We start from the raw sequence: 18,828 nt of genomic DNA on the forward strand, positions 1-18,828 counted from the left end.
TCAGTGACTACTACTTCAGCTTGCTTGAGTTGTCCTTTGAGTATTTTTGGTAGAGACTTTGGGATAGACCTTGTGTGTCTTCCACTAGTGCAGATTGATGTTATTCTGGGTATGAACTGGTTGGTGTGTAACCGAGTTTATATCAACTGTTTTGATAAGACTGTGATATTTCCTGAGATTGAGGAAGGGAAGAGTTTATTTCTATCAGCAAGGCAGGTGAATGAGGAAGTAGCAGATGGGGCAGAGTTGTTTATGCTGTTAGCGACTATGGAGGCTAAAGAAAACTGGTGATTGGCGATCTAGCCGTGGTGTGTGATTTTCCTGATGTGTTTCCAGAGGAAGTGAATGAATTGCCGCCAGAACGTGAAGTTGAGTTCTCGATTGATTTGGTACCGGGTACTAGACCGATATCGATGGCTCCGTACCGTATGTCTGCTGTTGAGTTAACTGAACTGAAGAGTCAGTTGGAAGATCTGTTGGATAAGAAATTTATTCGTCCGAGTGTGTCACCGTGGGGTGCACCAGTGTTGTTGGTTAAGAAGAAAGAAGGTACTATGAGGTTGTGTGTGGACTACAGGCAACTGAATAAAGTGACGATCAAGAATCGGTATCCTTTGCCGAGGATTGATGATTTGATGGATCAGTTGGTTGGTGCGAGTGTGTTCAGCAAGATAGATTTGAGATCTGGGTATCATCAGATACGTGTGAAAACTGAGGATATTCAGAAGACTGCTTTCAGAACAAGGTATGGACATTATGAGTATTCTGTAATGCCTTTTGGTGTGACTAATGCGCCTGGAGTATTTATGGAGTATATGAATAGGATTTTCCATCCGTACCTAGACCAGTTTGTTGTGGTGTTTATTGATGACATTTTGGTGTATTCGAAATCTGAAGAAGAGCATGCTGAGCATTTGAGAGTGGTTTTAGAAGTTCTACGAGAAAAGAAGTTATTTGCTAAACTCTCTAAATGTGAATTTTGGTTAGAAGAGGTTAGTTTTCTTGGTCATGTGATTTCAAGAGGTGGTGTTGCTGTTGATCCTTCTAAGATAGAAGCGGTGTCTAAGTGGGAAGCTCCGAAGTCTGTTGCTGAGATTCGAAGTTTCCTTGGATTGGCTGGTTACTATAGGAAATTTATTGAGGGATTTTCTAAGTTGGCGTTACCGTTGACGATGTTGACTAGAAAGGGGCAAGCTTTCGTTTGGGACTCAAAGTGTGAAGAAGGTTTCCAAGAGTTAAAGAGAAGGTTAACTACTGCTCCTATTCTGATATTACCGAGTCCGTCGGAATCATTTGAGGTTTACTGTGATGCTTCATTGTTGGGTTTGGGTGGTGTGTTGATGCAGAATAAGCAGGTCATAGCTTATGCTTCGAGACAACTGAGGGTTCATGAGAGGAACTATCCGACACACGATTTAGAGTTGGCAGCTGTGGTGTTTGTTCTGAAGTTATGGAGGCATTACTTGTATGGTTCAAGATTTGAGGTCTTCAGTGACCATAAGAGTTTAAAGTATTTGTTTGATCAGAAAGAGCTGAATATGAGGCAGAGGAGATGGTTAGAATTTCTGAAGGATTATGACTTTGGTTTGAATTACCATCCGGGTAAAGCAAACGTGGTAGCTGATGCATTGAGTCGGAAATCCTTACATATGTCTATGTTAATGGTTAGAGAATTGGATTTAATTGAGCAGTTTAGAGACTTGAGTTTGGTGTGTGAGAGTACTCATACTAGTGTTAAATTGGGAATGTTGAAGTTAACAAGTGGTATTCTGGATGAGATCAGAGAGGGTCAGAAATCCGATGTGTTTTTGGTTGATAAGTTGACTTTAGTGAATCAAGGCCAAGGTGGTGAATTCAGAGTTGATGAGAATGGCGTTTTGAAATTTGGTAATCGGGTGTGTATTCCGGATGTTATCGAACTTAAGAAGAGTATTCTGGAGGAAGGACATCGTAGTGGCCTGAGTATTCATCCTGGAGCTACGAAGATGTATCATGATTTGAAGAAGTTATTTTGGTGGCCGGGAATGAAGAAGGAAATTGCGAGTTTTGTTTATTCCTGTTTGACGTGTCAGAAGTCAAAGATTGAGCATCAGAAGCCGTCTGGGCTAATGCAACCGTTGGCTATTCCAGAGTGGAAGTGGGATAGTATCAGTATGGATTTTGTTTCTGGGTTGCCGAGGACAAGTAAGAATTTTGAAGCCATTTGGGTGATTGTCGACAGGTTGACAAAATCGGCTCATTTCATTCCGATCAGAATGGATTATCCGTTAGAGAGATTAGCTGAGTTGTATATTGAGAAGGTTGTAAGTTTGCATGGTATTCCGTCGAGTATTGTTTCGGACAGAGATCCTAGATTTACATCGAAGTTCTGGGAAGGTTTGCGGAGAGCTTTGGGAACTAAGCTGAGATTGAGTTCTGCATATCATCCGCAGACTGATGGTCAGACTGAGAGGACGATTCAGTCATTAGAGGATCTTTTGAGAGCTTGTGTTTTGGAAAAGGGAGGTGCTTGGGATTGTTATTTGCCTTTGATTGAGTTTACCTACAACAATAGTTTTCATTCGAGCATTGGTATGGCACCGTTTGAAGCTTTGTATGGTAGGAGATGTCGGACACCGTTATGTTGGTATGAGTCCGGTGAGAGTGCCGTGGTTGGACCGGAGATTGTTCAACAAACTACGGAAAAGATTAAGATGATTCAGGAGAAGATGAGAATTGCTCAGAGTCGTCAGAAGAGTTATCATGATAAGAGGAGGAAGTCACTTGAGTTCCAAGAGGGAGATCATGTGTTTCTTCGTGTTACTCCGATAACTGGTGTTGGTCGAGCTTTGAAGTCGAAGAAGTTGACACCTCGATTTATTGGTCCTTATCAGATTTTGGAGAGGATAGGGGAGGTAGCCTATCGTGTCGCTTTACCGCCGTCGCTTGCAAATTTGCATGAGGTTTTCATGTGTCTCAGTTGAGGAGGTACATTCATGATCCGTCGCATGTAGTCCAAGTAGATGATGTACAGGTGAGAGATAACCTGACTGTTGAAACATCACCTATGAGGATCGAGGATCGAGAGTTGAAGCAGTTGCGGGGTAAAGAGATTGCCTTGGTGAAGGTAGCTTGGGGAGGACCAGCAGGTGGCAATGTGACTTGGGAACTTGAGAGTAAGATGAAGGAGTCTTACCCAGAGTTGTTCGCTTGAGGTATGTTTTCGAGGACGAAAACTCTTTTAGTGGGGGAGAGTTGTAACACCCCGATAATAATAAAATAATTATTTAAATTGAGTTAATAATTTATTTATTAATTTAATTAAATAATTGGAAATTTATTATTATTATTATTGGATTATTATTATTATTATTATTTGGAAAATATATAAGTTGGAAATAAGAGAAAAGAGTTCATTTTTGGAAAATAAGGTTTTACGTGAAAAGCAGAAAGCGATCGTGAAAGAGGCAGGGCAAGAGGAAGAAGGTTGAAGAAGAGAAGAGCTTGGAGCTTGAGATTCGCCGGATTAATCAGGTAAAGGGGGTTATCGTCGATTAATGGGTATTATGGGATAGTATGTAATGGGTAGTGATAAGCCGTTATTTGACCCTAATTGGGATTGGTGAATGCTGGAATTACGTTGGTTAAAATGTGTTAAAAACTGAAATTGAATCCGTGATTTTATGTGTCGTGATTTTCCGATAGTGTAGCTTTTTTACGGAATTGGAATCGGAGGTCCGGAAGTCCTCCAATGGCGGAAAATGCGGAGGATTCTGCATTCTGCCTTGAGTTAGCGCAGGAACAGCTTCTGTCTTGCGTTAACCTGTTAACCCAGGGTGTTAACCGGTTAACACTGTTTTGAATTGTGAAAATTTGCTGTTTTGTCTGCATTAACCGGTTAACCCAGGGTGTTAACCGGTTAACACTGTTGTGATTGCTGAAATATTGCTGTTTGTGCTGCGTTAACCGGTTAACCCAGGGCGTTAACCGGTTAACACTGTTAAGTTTTGGGACAGGAAGCGTGTTGTGTTGCGTTAACCGGTTAACCCAGGGCGTTAACCGGTTAACACTGTTGCAGAGTGGAAAATTGGTGTTTTAAATGTTGTGTGCCTATTTGAGGGTTGGCCTATGTTGGCCTATGATGTAACAGGGATTAATTCCCGCTGTTTGAGCAGTATAGGTATTAGTAGAGTGTGCTAATGTTGTGTTCAATTATTTGACATGATATGATGTGTTGATACATGTGTTGATGATGTATGATGATATGCATAATGCTGTGAATGTATATATTATGCATGTATTTGTGAATGGACTGTTGTATGGCTTAGAGTGTGAGCATGTGTCCATTGTGGATTGTTGTTGATGTTGCATTGCTAGATGATTTGCGTGCATAGCATAGCCTGTGGGGCTGTAGCTAATTCCCATGGTGAGGAATTAGTGAGTGAATCATTGTGGATTTGTTGTTGATGTTTGCATGCTAGATGATTAGTGTGCATAGTCTAGCCTTCGGGGCTGTAGCTAATTCCCATGGTGAGGAATTAGTGAGTGAGTCATTAGATCTCAAATGAGTGGGACTAGTGAGCTTAGTAGCCGTATCTGGATTTGATCGGTGAGCTTGAACTATATGTTCAAGAATAGTCGGTACCGCATGTGTGGAGTCTCATTGCATAATGTATGTATGGCGTATAATATGAATGGATGTATTCCAATATTACACGTGTGTTTGTGTTGTTGTGGAGTATGATTTGAGATTATACTTGTGCTTTATGTTGATGTTGAGCTGATGTGCTGTTACTGATTATATGTTGCGATTAGGGTGATTAATGTGTTAAATTACTTAACATGACATTATATTCTATAATGCTTATTATATTGATTGAGGAACTCACCCTTACAACTATTTTTCAGGTAATGAGAAATGAATTGAGTAGAAGCGAAGGCTTGGAGTCTAGTGTAGTCTCCTTAGTGGGTCGTGCTCTGATAGATGTAACATCGGGATGGGATATTTACCTTGTTGAATAATTTACATGTGAATGTTACATGTTTTACATGATTGAGGAGATCTCTATTCGTTGCGTTTTATGCAAATGTTTATGTTTTGAATAAATAAAAGAGCATGACCGTCATATTGTTGAATATTGTGGAATATTGTGTGTGACACCCTTGAAGGGCATAATTACTCTGATTGTTATACGTTTATTATTTTTAATTAAATATTTGGGGTATTTTAGAAGGGTGTTACACTAATAATCATTTAATTTTCAACCATAAAGTTTGGAGAATGTGTTTTGAGTATAATAACACTTATATATATATATATATATATATATATATATATATATATATATATATATATATATATATATATATATATAGATATATATATATATATATATATATATATAGATATATATATATATATATATATATATATATATATATATATATATATATATATATATATAAGGACATTTAAATTTCCTAGTTAGAATCGATCGAAGAAGGATAACCGGGTGCACACCCAATTAATTCCCCGAATAATCAGACACATAGCGTACGCCTCATTTTAGCCGAGATTTCATCCTCCGTATTCTGATAATGATATTTAAGTATTTCCTATAATTTTCATTAATAAAAAATCATATTAAAAAGGAATAACTGGGTTCACACCCTTTTATTTATCAAATAATCGGACACATGGTGCACGCTTCGTTCAAATGGGTTATTCGTGTTCCACATGCTTAAAATGACATTTAACTATCTATTTATAATATATTAAATCTGAAGCATGCAATATCGGGTGTACGGACTTAAACAAGCTCCAAGAGCTTGGAACAAGAAGATAGATGAGTTTCTAAGGGAGAAGGAATTTGTGAAGTGCAAATTGAACATGGAGTATATGTAAGAAGAAGCAAGAGTGAATTTCTTATACTATGTCTCTATGTCGATGACTTGTTGATAACAGGTAGCTGCAAGAAGGAGAACAAAGACTTCAAAGGTGATCTCAACAAGGAATTCGAAATGTCAAATCGGTTGACATTTCATATTTCCTTGGCATCGAATTCTACTAGAGCGGTAGAAGTTTGATGATGCATAAAAGAAGGTATGCAGGCGAATTACTCAAGAGATTTGAGATGCAAGATTGCAACCCAACTTCGACTTCAGTTGAGCCTAAATTACAACTGTCGAAAGATTCATATGAAGATGACGCCGACCCAACCGAATATAGAATACTTATTGGATCACTCTGATACCTTTGTCATACAAGGCCTGACTTAGCATACAATGTAGGTATGGTGAGTAGGTTCATGCAGAAGCCAAAGGTATCACATCTAGCAGCGGCGAAGAGGATACTAAGGTATCTAAAAGGAACTCTCAACTATGGCATTTTGTTTCCTACATGTGATGAAGGAAAAGAATGCAAATTAGTGGAATACAGCGACTCAAGTTGGTGTAGTGATGTTGAGGATTGAAAATCCACAACTGGCTATGTATTTTTGCTAGGTGGTGCACCCGTTACTTGGAGTTCGAGAGAAGAGCCAATAGTGGCATTATCATCATGCGAAGCAGAATACATAGCTGTTTCCCTTTGTGCATGTCAAGTAGGGGTGTACACGGGTTGGGTTGGACCAGGTTTGGCCAAACCCGTTACCCAACCCGCTTAAACTTTAATGGGTTGGGTCCGTCGTCCAACCCATAATTTCATTGTCAAAACCGACCCAAACCGAACCGTTCATTTATGGGTTGGGTTGGGTTGGGTTCACGGGTTGGATTTTAAGTAAAAATTATTTTTTTAATGATTTATTTTTCAATATAAAAGAATTTAACATAATTCAAATAGGATGAAACACATTAAATAATGTCTAATAAAATTCATCCACATGATATATCACTTGATAATAGTATAAAATTCCACTAGACACGTTATTTTCATAAAATACGTAAGTTGGAAATGACATGTAAAAAAAAAGAAACAACGTTTAGTCTTAGATATACGTAAACTAATTGGTCTAATAGTATTATTGTTTGAGAATAATTTTTTTTGGCAAAATTATGGTTAGTAGTGAGATATTAATTTTATACTTTTATTTAAAATAATAGTAAAAAAATAAAAAATTACTAATGTCACATCAATGGGTTGGGTCAATGGATCTGCGGATTGAGAAACTCAAACCTGATACCCGAACCAAAACTGTTCGGGTCGTTGCGGGTTGGGTTGGGTATACTCGTAAATGAATGGGTTCGGGTAATTTATGGGTTGGTTTGGTTTGGATCAGTGGGTTTGCGGGTCCACCCGCACCAATGAACACCCCTAATGTCAAGCAACATGGATGGTGAATCTGGTCGAAGAGTCATGGAGAAATTACCATGAAGATCGACATCATGTCAACTATTAATCTGACGAAGAATCCGATAACACATGGTCGAAGCAAGCACATCGAAATGAGGTTCCATTATCTTCGAAAACAGGTAGCAGATGGGAAGATGAATGTGGAACACTGCAGAATTGAGAATTAGATTGCATACATCATAACGAAGGGAGTACAGGTCGAAGTGTTCAGAAGACTAAGAGATATGGTGAATGTAGATAACTTAGAAACAATGAATTATGTGGTGTGTTGAATTGTAATTCCTTGTGTCGAAGCAGGTTGCTCTACAAAACAAGGAAGTGTCAAATGACCTAGGGTGTTAAGTTGTGTTAGTGTGTCGAAGTGTCGAAGCATGTTGCTTCACACAGGATTTCGACTTAGGCCTATTTTAGTAGTGTTAACTATTTTGGACTTTTATAGTTTTGGGATTTGACTTGGGGTCCAAGTTAACCTATATCTATAAATAGGTAGAGTAACTCTTATTCTTGTAATGAAGTGAATAAAGTATTCATAACATTGTAATTTACAGTATTTTGCAGTTGCAAAGTGAATAAGAAATTTTCCACAGTTTGTGGGCAGAGACAAACTCTACAGAATTTTAATTCTTTTTCTCCTTCATCGTTCTTTACTTTCTTTCTTTCTCCATTGTTCTTATCCTTTCATTGTTATTGTGTGGGTGATAACAATCTTGTTCATCAAGACTGATTGAAATTCTCCATAGGTTTTGTTAGATTTCCAACAAAATATGCTTTTTTTCTCTTTTCTCTACTTTTTTAATTCACTTGTTTTAATTTTAAGTAAAAAAAAGATTTTGGCCATGTCGCATAACTGAGAGTGTTAGATTTGAGTCAAGAGCTTGATCCCGTATAGGAAGTCCCATCGTATCTATAAGATCACGTCACTTTGATCATAATCGCGTGGTATGGAATATTTGGTCTTGGTTGCATCTTGAGGTTGAATCGGGACCATCTGATCTTCATCATACGTTCAAGAGAGTTCGATATGTTTCTTTTTATTATATTTTTTTCTTATTGGGCTTGAATCCTTAGACCCTAAGGATTACACCTCCATTTGCTTCGATGCACCACATTTGTTTATTTGTTTTTTTTGTCATTTTGAATGTTTTAATGGGCCAAGATCTGGACACTACGAATTACTCATGCATACCCCATCTATTTACTGTTTGCACCCAGTTGTTTTACGCTTTTTTAACCTTTTATTTTATTTTTAGTTCTTAGTCTTGTTAATGTGCTAATAATCATTTAATTTCCAACCATAAAGTTTGGAGAATGTGTTTTAAGTACAATAACACTATATATATATATATAATATATATATATATATATATATATATATATAATATATATATATATATATATATATATATATATATATATATATATATATATATATATATATATATATATATATATTATATATATATATATATATATATATATATATATATATGGATGTTTAAATTTCGTAGTTAGAATCGATCGAAAAAGGATAATCGGGTGCACACCCAATTAATTCCCCGAATAATCAGACACATAGCGTACACCTCATTTTAGCCGAGCATTCATCCTTTGTATACTGCTAACGATATTTAAGTATTTCCTATAATTTTGATTAATAAAAAATTATATTACAAAGGAGTAATTGGGTGCCCACCCTTTTATTTACCGAATAATCGGACACATGGCGCACGTTTCGTTCAAACCGGTTATTCGTCTTCCACATGCTTATAATGACATTTAACTATTTACTATTATTTTCATAAATAAAAATAGGATTAAAAAGGTATAATTGGGTGCACACCCTTTTATTTCCTGAATAATCGGACATGTGGCGTACGCTTCGTTCAAGTCGGTTATTAGTCTTCTGTATACTAATAAAAACTCTTTTCCTAAAAATTGGATTAAAAAGTGAATAATTTCGTGCATGCCCTTTTTATCCTGGATTAAACGAATGTGAGGCGTATGCTTCGTTCCAATTCAAATACTCGTCTTCCAATTAAAAATAACCCAACCAATCAAACTTTCTTTTTTCGCTTGTGCGAGACTAAGCAATTTTTTTCAAACAACGACTCGTTTACCACCCAATCGTGGATCTTTTCATCAACACGTCTCTTTTATCGCCCAAACGCGAGTCTTTTTCAATATGAGTCTTTTTCTGCCCAAGTGCAACTAAACTCATTTTTACAAATTAAAATCAACTAACATAATTTTTTTTTGCAACCAATGACTACGTAGCTTAGAGTTCTCCATCACACCTGGGGATATGTAGTAGCGAGATCCAATGTCTCGTCAAGCACCCTAATCAAAAACTTATTTTTCCCTTTATTTAGTTTTGTAAATACATCGTAATAATAAGAGGAAACTCAAACATTTTTGGCTAACATTTTCGTAAAACTGATTAGACTACTCTTGTTGGTTATAATGAATGTTGTAGCGTGATAATACCTTCCTCGCGCCTAATCGACTCATGAACTTGAATTTGGTTGTGATGACCGCATTTTAGTTTTTTAGGGTTTTATCAAGGTTTTCCCTTATAAAATAAACTTCGGTCGCGACTTCATTGAATTTCGAGCGTTCATTCGCTCGAGCATTTTTGCTTTGCGATAGTGTTTATGTTTTTAATCTTACTTACATATGAAGGACATGAAACTGGATAGATGCAACCATGTTTTTTAAACAACGCTCTGCATCATAGAGGATCATTCCCCAACCAAGGGTAGAGGATCTCCATCCCTCTCCCTGAGGTGCTAGCTCGGATCGAGGTAGACGTTTCAAGGCTCCACCACTCATGTTCCTTGGATTGGCTAGATCTGAAAGGGGTGTGCCTGCTACGTAGGATTGCATGTAGTTATTTGACATGGGTTATTTGACATGGGTTATTTGAATGTTGTATTAGGATGTGAAAATAATCTTTGATAGAAACCATGAGGGTATTTGTTACTCTAGTCTGACGTGCAAAGCGTCTCCGATAACTCCCCTAAATTCTGAAGGCGCGCAAGCTGCTGTAGGGAATTGATTATTATAGTCGTACATGCAAAGCGTCTCCGACAACAACCCTAAACATTGAAGGCTTGTAAGGCGCTGAGGGAATTTGATTTCTTTGTTCAGACATACAAAGCATCTCCGACAGCACACATGGAATCTAGAGGTATGCTCGGCACTATGGGGATTTGATTGCTTTGGTCGAACTTGAAAGTCGTCTCCGATCGTACCCCTAAACTTTGAAGGTGTGCAAGGCGCTAAGGGGATTTTATTGCTTTGGTCGGACGTGCAAAGTGTCTTCGACGACACCCCTGGAATTAGGAGGTGCGCTGGATGTTTTGGATATTTGATTGCTTTGGTCGGACGTGTAGAGCATCTTCAACAGGACCCCTAGAATCTTTGATTTAGGCGCCAACTTCATTGGTAGTACCCTGGTTCACTATTACGTGCAGTCGTACTTTGGTGCCCTAAAGAGGGGAAAAGACAGAAAGAAGAGCAACAAGAATATAATAGAAAAATATACATATGTATATCATTTCACTATTATATAAATAATTTACAAATACATTAATTAAATCTTGCGGTCGACCGCAAGTGTATACTGATCATTCACCCTCAGGTTCTTTGTCTAGTGACTTGATGGTTGGCTGACCTGGAGGGTTGGGTCCTTGGCTTGGGAAATGGCCAGCCTTTGATGGATGTGCCTAGTTCTGATACCCTAGTTCAAAATGGATCGGCGTCTCTAGACTAAGAGGTCTCTTCAGGGTATCTGAGTTGCTTGGTCGGGAAACATGGATTTTGCTCGACATTTGTATTGGTCAAGGGGTCTTCCATGCTCTTTCAACTTTATGGCATGTAGAATTTACTGGGTAGGTATATATGGAATGCCCATTATACGTGAGATGTCTTTCCTCTAGGTTGATGCCCCGACTATATTTGGAATAGAGTCGGGGTGTAGGGAACTTCTCCCGTTGATGGAGAGCCATGTGACCCTGACTTACTCAACCGGAATAGGTACTCAGTTGATCATCTAATCTCCTGAGTTACCCCATATGCTGGGATTCTCATCGCCGTGTAACCTCTTATCATTCTGCAGGCCTGATCGCTTGTCAATTATCTAGGACCAAGCTCTCGTCATTACGATGGCGAGACATCCGGCGTGAATTTTTTACAATGACGAGACATCCAACGAGGGGCGGATATGGAACCATTTGAGTAGAGATGCCCCTAGAATACCACTCAGATGAAGGTGAGGTGAGACTTGATCGATTTTGGCTCCGTGAGCCTGAATCTGAATCCAGGGGAATTTATTACTCAACTTTGTCAAGGGTTTGGGATTGAGACTTCTGGTCGGTTAGAAAGTTGTAAAGTTGGATCTGAATCTAAAAGATTTATGTTATTGTCATACAACGGTGGTGCGAGATCGAGATGATCATAGTTGGATAGGAATTTGGTAGACCCCTCAGTCACGAAACTATATCCTTGACTTCAGGGAACCTCAATTCTTTTTCCAGAGATGCTTTCAAATTCATATATGAGAGTTTAAGTTGACCTCGTGCAAATTGTAGGAATCACAAGTCGATTCCCATAGGTGGCGCCATTGTTCTGTTGTGGAACTAGAAAATGGAGAGGATTGCATGGAAACTACGGTGAACGAGAGCTTTCTAAGCGGTTTGGTGATGCAGCATTGTGCATCAAAGGTTATAATCATGGTGCTTCCCTAATCAGAGGCGTGAATCTTGAATTGATGTAATAATCGGTGTCAATCTTGAATCGGCATTGCTAATCCCTGATACAACGAATCCAAGGGGTGGGGGGAGTATCTACATGGTTAACACTTCAATGCCCAAGTCAGTTTAGGGTTCAAGATAATCACAATGAGTGTGTAGATTAGATATTGTGTACCTGATAATTCTATGTGAATGTATTTATACCTTGGGCTTAATTGAGCTGGTTCGATAAGTGGGTCTCGTATTATTGGGCTTTTGGATAACACAGAACAAAGTGTAAATGATACGTGAAACAAGATGACTCGAGATATACGAATTGTTTATGTTAGATTTATTCAAGATATGTATGAAACGGTATCGACTAGTGTGTAGATGCAAGGTAGAGAGACAAACGATTTTCCCATTACAATAGGATTACACCAAGGTTCAACCCTAAACCCTACCTTTTTAATTTAATACTGAATGTACTCAAGAAACACATCCAAGAGGTAACACTAAGATGTATGCTTCTTGTAGATGATAAAGTCCTACTTGAAGAGTTGAAGGATGATTAAAATGAGGTTGGAGACTTTGAGACGAGTCTTAGAAATGCATGACTTTTGCCTAAGTAGAAGTGAGAAGAGTATATAGTATGTAAGTTCAACAAAAGGAGAAGTGTTTCTAACCTAGAGATGAAAGTTGGAGACCATAGCATTCCATAAGTCACACGATTTAAATATCTTGGGTTCGTAATACAAAATGCGGGAGAAATATAGGGGGTGTAACCAATCAAATTCAAGCTTGATTAGTGAAAAGGAGGAGGACCTCGGGGGTAAGACCTACGATGTTGAACGAGACAGAATGTTGGACGGTTAAAAATTAACACAAGAATATAGTAAGTGTAGTAGAGAGAAGGATATTGTATTGGATGTGTGGCAAGAGTAGACATGATAATATTATAAATGACAATATTATAGATAGTGTTGGGGTAACGTCTATAGCAGGGATGATAATATATTCATTGGATGTGTGGTTTGGACATATAGAGATAAGAGTTAAAGATTTTGTTGTAAGGAAAGTATATCAGAGGAGAATAATCAAACATTTATAGATAGAAAAAAAATCTAGAAAAATTATATGAGAAACTATTAAGAAAGATCTCGATATTAATAAATTGGATAGAAATATGATCTTGCATAAAACATTATGGTAAAATTTGATTCATGTAACCGACCACACTTAACGGAATAACGGTTGGTTGTTGTTGGCCATATTAAAAAAAAAGACTAAATTATAGTTTTGGTCCCCCAATTTTATCTGATTCACGAAATCAATCTCTCTATTTTAAATTCAAATAATTTTGGTTCTCCTCTCACGTTTTTTATAGAAAATCAATGAGATATTCGTTTTTTAGCTTATATTTTCATCTATAAAGTTCCACAATATAGTTATATAAAATGATTTGTCATGTTTCACAAGAAACTTGTCATTTAAAAAATGGAAATATCGTTAACTTTTAAATGCAAAAATATGAGAGAATGAACAAAACTGTTTAAATTTAAAATAGAGAAACCAATTTCGTGAATCAATTAAAATAAAAGACTAAAATTGCAATTAAACCTTAAAAAAACAAAAACGAAAAGTCTTTTATATACATTAGAATTTTGTAACAATGACAAAAAAAAAAACTCTAATACAAATTAAATATTTGGGGGTAAAACTAAGTGAAAATTTAATGAACTCTACATAATTGTTATGATTGTTTATACAAATACATCACTTGAGAAAACTTTATGAAGAACTTGCCTCTTCAGCACTTGTTGAAGTAATCTCAGACTTCTCATTAACAATAGAAGGATCCCATTTTTCCCATTCTATAACCTCTCTACCATATCTAAGAGCTTCATCTACCGTATCAGGTTCCAATCCAGTAACCAAAGAAACGAATAGAATTCTTTCTGTGAAAGAATGGAACAATCTCTTAAACTTGATAGCAATGTATTGAAAAGCACTTTGAGCTAATGATGGCGTAGTTCCATTGTTACCATTACCACTTCTTTTGTTATTGTGACTTGTAACTGGATTGAAGTCAGAAAACCATTCACACTTTTTTAGTGGAACATGTTCAATCTTTTCCTCTAGAAGATCAAATTTGGTGAGTATCAAAACAAATTTCTTCTTCTTGAAACTCGGATGATCGATGATGTTTTCAAATAGGTTTTTCGATGCCAACATTTTGTTTGTAGAAACTCCTTTGCTGTCTACAATGTACTCGTCATAGTCGGTTAACGAGACTGAGAACAAAATGACATCGGTGTCTTCGAACATCTCCAAGAACTTGCAGTTTGCTCCAAGATTTTTATGATGTACTCGAATGAGTTGATATCTGTAAGCCGAGCATAAAAGTAGGGTAAGAAAGCTGTTGGAACAGAAAAGCGAAATACTTATGCGAGAATTCTGACCTGAGAGAAGAATCGTGTTGATAGTCGGGATGCAAAGACTCCTCTCTGCTTGACTTTGGAAATGAAAATTCCATTGATGTGAGGCTGTTCGGTAACGACATCCCCTCGGCATATAAGATGTCCATATCAGAGGGTTCGTAATCTATCTTCGAAATTTCAATAGCCTGAATTCATAGAAAAAGAGCGTAACATGGTAAGAACATTGATCCAGTGATAAGTCCGAAATGAAATGTCACACGAGTATATTCTTACCCTGTCTAGAAAATAGTTTGCACTTCTAGGTAGTGTTTTTAGTTCATTTCTCCTGTTGTATGTCGCTTGAATCGCCTCGTTCCTCCACAACTCCTCTACCATTGGCCCGTATTCGCGTATAGCAGCTGGAAATATTGCATCCATGTTACCTGACAGCATGCATTTGAGTAACCAATCCGAGAAACCTTTCAGTCTTTGTCCAATTGAATAGGGTGTTGTTGTATCAACATTTTCACCGGATGATGTGGATTCATCAGAAGGCAATCTTTTCCTATTTTCTAGCAAACTATCTTCTTCGAAATCTTCACGCGCCTCCAGAAGTATACCAAGGTAGGTAAACAGGTTGCTTTGAATCACCAACTTGATATTTTGAAGCTCATTTTCGGAGAAAGGAGCATTATATAAAAGCTTGGCCTAAGATAAAAAAATTCAATTTTTAGTAACCGAAAATTGAGGTATTTTGAATACACGAGATGAAGAAGTTATTTTCATGAAGCAACCAACCAACCTGTTTAAATATAGTGCATGCTCCAGAATTGACACAACCGACGAGTAACATATTTTGAAGTTTCTTTTTATGAAGGCCGAGTTTCTTAGCTGTTTCAACTTCATCGTTAAGAAGCGCAGACTTTGAAGGAACTGGCAGTGACAGAATAGCACAAGCAACCTTTGTTCCAACCTGCAAAAAGGAAACGGTTAGTACATCAACCCGACTTCAAAAGAAAACATGTACAAAAACGCAAACAAAGATACGTAATATTTGACCATAAAGTTCAGTCAATTGCGTCTACGTCTCTGACCGATGATCGGTTGTCATACCTTTCTATTAGTCAGGCTTACGGTTTACAGAATACCACTAGCATAACTAATGATGACTCGTTGTTACAATGAAAACCAAACTTAAAGAAAACTACGATCACCTACCTTGTCCCATATGAATCCTCTGTCGTTCTTTTGTCCTTCTTCGCGGTACGATCCATCAGGATTAACCCAAAAGTGTGGAGTTCCTTCACATGGTACTCCTGCCATCTGCAAACAACATTTGTTAGTAACATTATTGGTTTAACTTTAACATTCTCTAAAAGAAGAAGAAAATGATAGTTTCCAATAGAACAACAACCTTTAGTATCAACATCTCTTTTTTAGTAATCACGCGATCATTTATCATCACGTTTGTGTTTCCGTGGCTTGCATTTTTCTCCAAACGACCGCCAACGTCCAACCGGGGGCTGATAATTTCACAAGGTGGTTGACCTTTCTGTATAATCAAGCATTATAGCTTTAGGATAAACAGTTTAATTAAGCGAAACTTTGTGCAAAGTCGAACAAATCTCATAAACTATCTCAGAAAGCTTATCGAAATAAGTTTACAAGACTAAGTTCTTCTAAACAACTCTGAAACATAAATCCTCTCATTAATCATGTGAAAAGTTTCATGTCTATATCTATGTTCATGTGTTCAATTTATCATATAAAGAGAAAGCGAAAAAGCGCAACCTTGGTATCAAATTTTAATATAAGATACATTCCATTAGAGTATTAAGTTGAGCTAAGATTTTTCACCTTTCCCCAAAATCCAGAAGCTTTATCATACCAATAAGATCCCGGTTTAAGATCTTTCGGAGGATGATCACAATGAAGCAACAACTTAAGTTGTTCTCGATTAAGTCTTTGCGAGTTAACTTGAACGAGCTCAGGTGGAATTTGATTAGCTTCACAAAGCCTTTCAGCTTCCATAATTTGATCCACAATAGTCTCAGACAACAACTGTTTCATCATCCTAGAACACTTGCCAAGCTTGCTTCTTTTACTCTCATCGATTCCATAACCAATGCAATCGACACATTTCCTTCCTTCCGGCATCGATCCCATTGCTCTTATCACACAGTATCTACAATACTTTGCATTACAAACAATACAAACCTCTCTCTCAGTTAAACTATTCCCTCTGAAACACTTATAACAAGACCCTTTTTTTCCTGGTCTAATTGCATGTGCCTTCACAGGTACACTTACATTGCGAGAATCAAAAAACTCATCACTTTCGATTTCTACCACGCAATTCGATTCGGGGTCGCAGAATGTAACCGCTGAAGGATGTTTAACATGTTTTGTTTTAACTGTTTCTTCTTCTTCTTCTTCTTCACTTATTGAACAAATCTCAGAAGTCCTAAACCCTATACCTAAACCAGAACCTGATTCTTTTGTATCAGAATTTGTAGGAACATCATCAACAACTCCATCCTCATTCTTATTCTCATTCAAATCAACATGAACATGAACATGAACATGAACATCACTTTTTGATGCTTCAATTTCAACTACATCAGATTCTAAATTAGGATAAACAGTAGAATCTGAAGTTGTTCTTTTGTGTTTGAGCTTATTTCTGTGATGAAGTTTACCAAGTGGTTGAATAACAGGTACATTGAAATCATGAGAAAGAGAAGGAGCTACAGATGCAATTGGAACTTGATCAATTTTGAAAGTAGGGATTTCAGGGATTGAATGATTAAGAGGAGGACCAGTGTAAACAACAGCAAAAGAATATTCAAAGTTACTACTACCACTAATGCTGTCTTCTGTTTCCATAGGAGGAACAGAAGAAGTTCTTAACTTTCTTAAAAAAGAAACCATTTTTATCAACACACTCAAAAATTGAAAACAAACCCAGAGTAGAATCCACTGATTCACATCAAAAGAACACTTTTTTAAGAAAACCCATGAAACAAAAAAGGTAACTTTAGAACCCCGTGTGTTGAAAAAGATGAAAGAAGCAAATTCTCAAAAGCAAAATTGGATTGAAGTGAAGAAGAGAAAGATGGAATAAGAAATTGCTGAGTTGACCAAAGTGGATGTGGTTAGAGAAAATTAAGGTACCTTGTTTAAGTAGTGGGACGTGTTCCAAACGTTTGAATGGAAACTAGGAGGAAAATGCTTAGAATGTTTCAATTTTCAAACCAACGTGTATTTCAATTTCCATTTGAAAAAAAAGTGCTAGAAGAATAAATGCATTCTCAAACGTGTCATTGATTTGGTTCGCTTTCTTTTTCATGACGAAAAATAATGTCAATTTGTATAACAACAACGTTAAGAGTCGGGTGTTGCATCCTCAAACACAGATTTGGACATAGATGCTGTGTTACTATTGTTTGTCTTATGTTTCTCGGATGCTGTTGGTTTAATATAAATGGTTTAATTATTGTTTGTCTTATGTACCGACCGTAAAATAGTTTTACATTATCATCAAATAAAAATATATTATTTCGTCATGTTATATCTGTATTTTAAAATTTTTAGTTTGATTTGACGGGATAAATTGGTTGACAGTTTAAATAAATTTATACTTTAATGCATCAACATTTTTCTCTTAATATCAAACGATTTAAACTTTAAAATATATTTTAGTTTTTAAAATTTTAAATACAAAAATTAAAATATAGACTATTAATTTTTTTACCAAACGATTGAGATTGTGTGAGACTGTGTCAATCATAACCATTTTTGTATATAGTCTGAGTCTTTGAAATATTTGGTCAAAATATTACTTTTATTTTTTATCTTTTAAAGTTGAAATCTTGATAATATTTTATGAGAGAAATCATGTCTTTAAGTCAAGAATAGAGTAGTATTTTTTAAACTTTTTGTTTTACAATAAATAAAAGCATATACGAGCAAAGTGAAAACAAAAAAGAGATAAATATATTACCAAAGTGTAAAAAATGTAAAAATTAAACACTCACTATTTAACTAGTGATTTTTTTTCTTAGATTACAGATGAACAAAATTTATATAAAAATAGAAGGTAAATAAAAAATAAATTGTGTTGTATGACAAAATCAATCTTACAAATTACATCCATTGACCTAGATTTCTAGATTTTAACATATTTTGATCTCTAGATTTTGACTAGCAAAGAATCGTCAGAGCTTGATTTTTTTGAACATGAATGGTTTTGTAGAAGTATGTTTTAAAATCTCAAGTGATTAAAGGAAAGAAATCATATTTCGAGATTGTTAGAAATCAAAATGACAACAAAAAAAGTCAACAAAAG

General features: G+C 36.4%; 1 pseudogene; it reads right to left on the bottom strand.

Moving 5' to 3' along the window:
- Positions 1 to 13,681: 13,681 nt before the first annotated feature.
- Positions 13,682 to 17,790, bottom strand: LOC127093529 (extra-large guanine nucleotide-binding protein 1-like; annotated as a pseudogene).
- Positions 17,791 to 18,828: the final 1,038 nt, after the last annotated feature.

Source organism: Lathyrus oleraceus, chromosome 6 (assembly GCF_024323335.1).
Source record: "Lathyrus oleraceus cultivar Zhongwan6 chromosome 6, CAAS_Psat_ZW6_1.0, whole genome shotgun sequence".
NCBI classification, from domain to species: domain Eukaryota; kingdom Viridiplantae; phylum Streptophyta; class Magnoliopsida; order Fabales; family Fabaceae; genus Lathyrus; species Lathyrus oleraceus.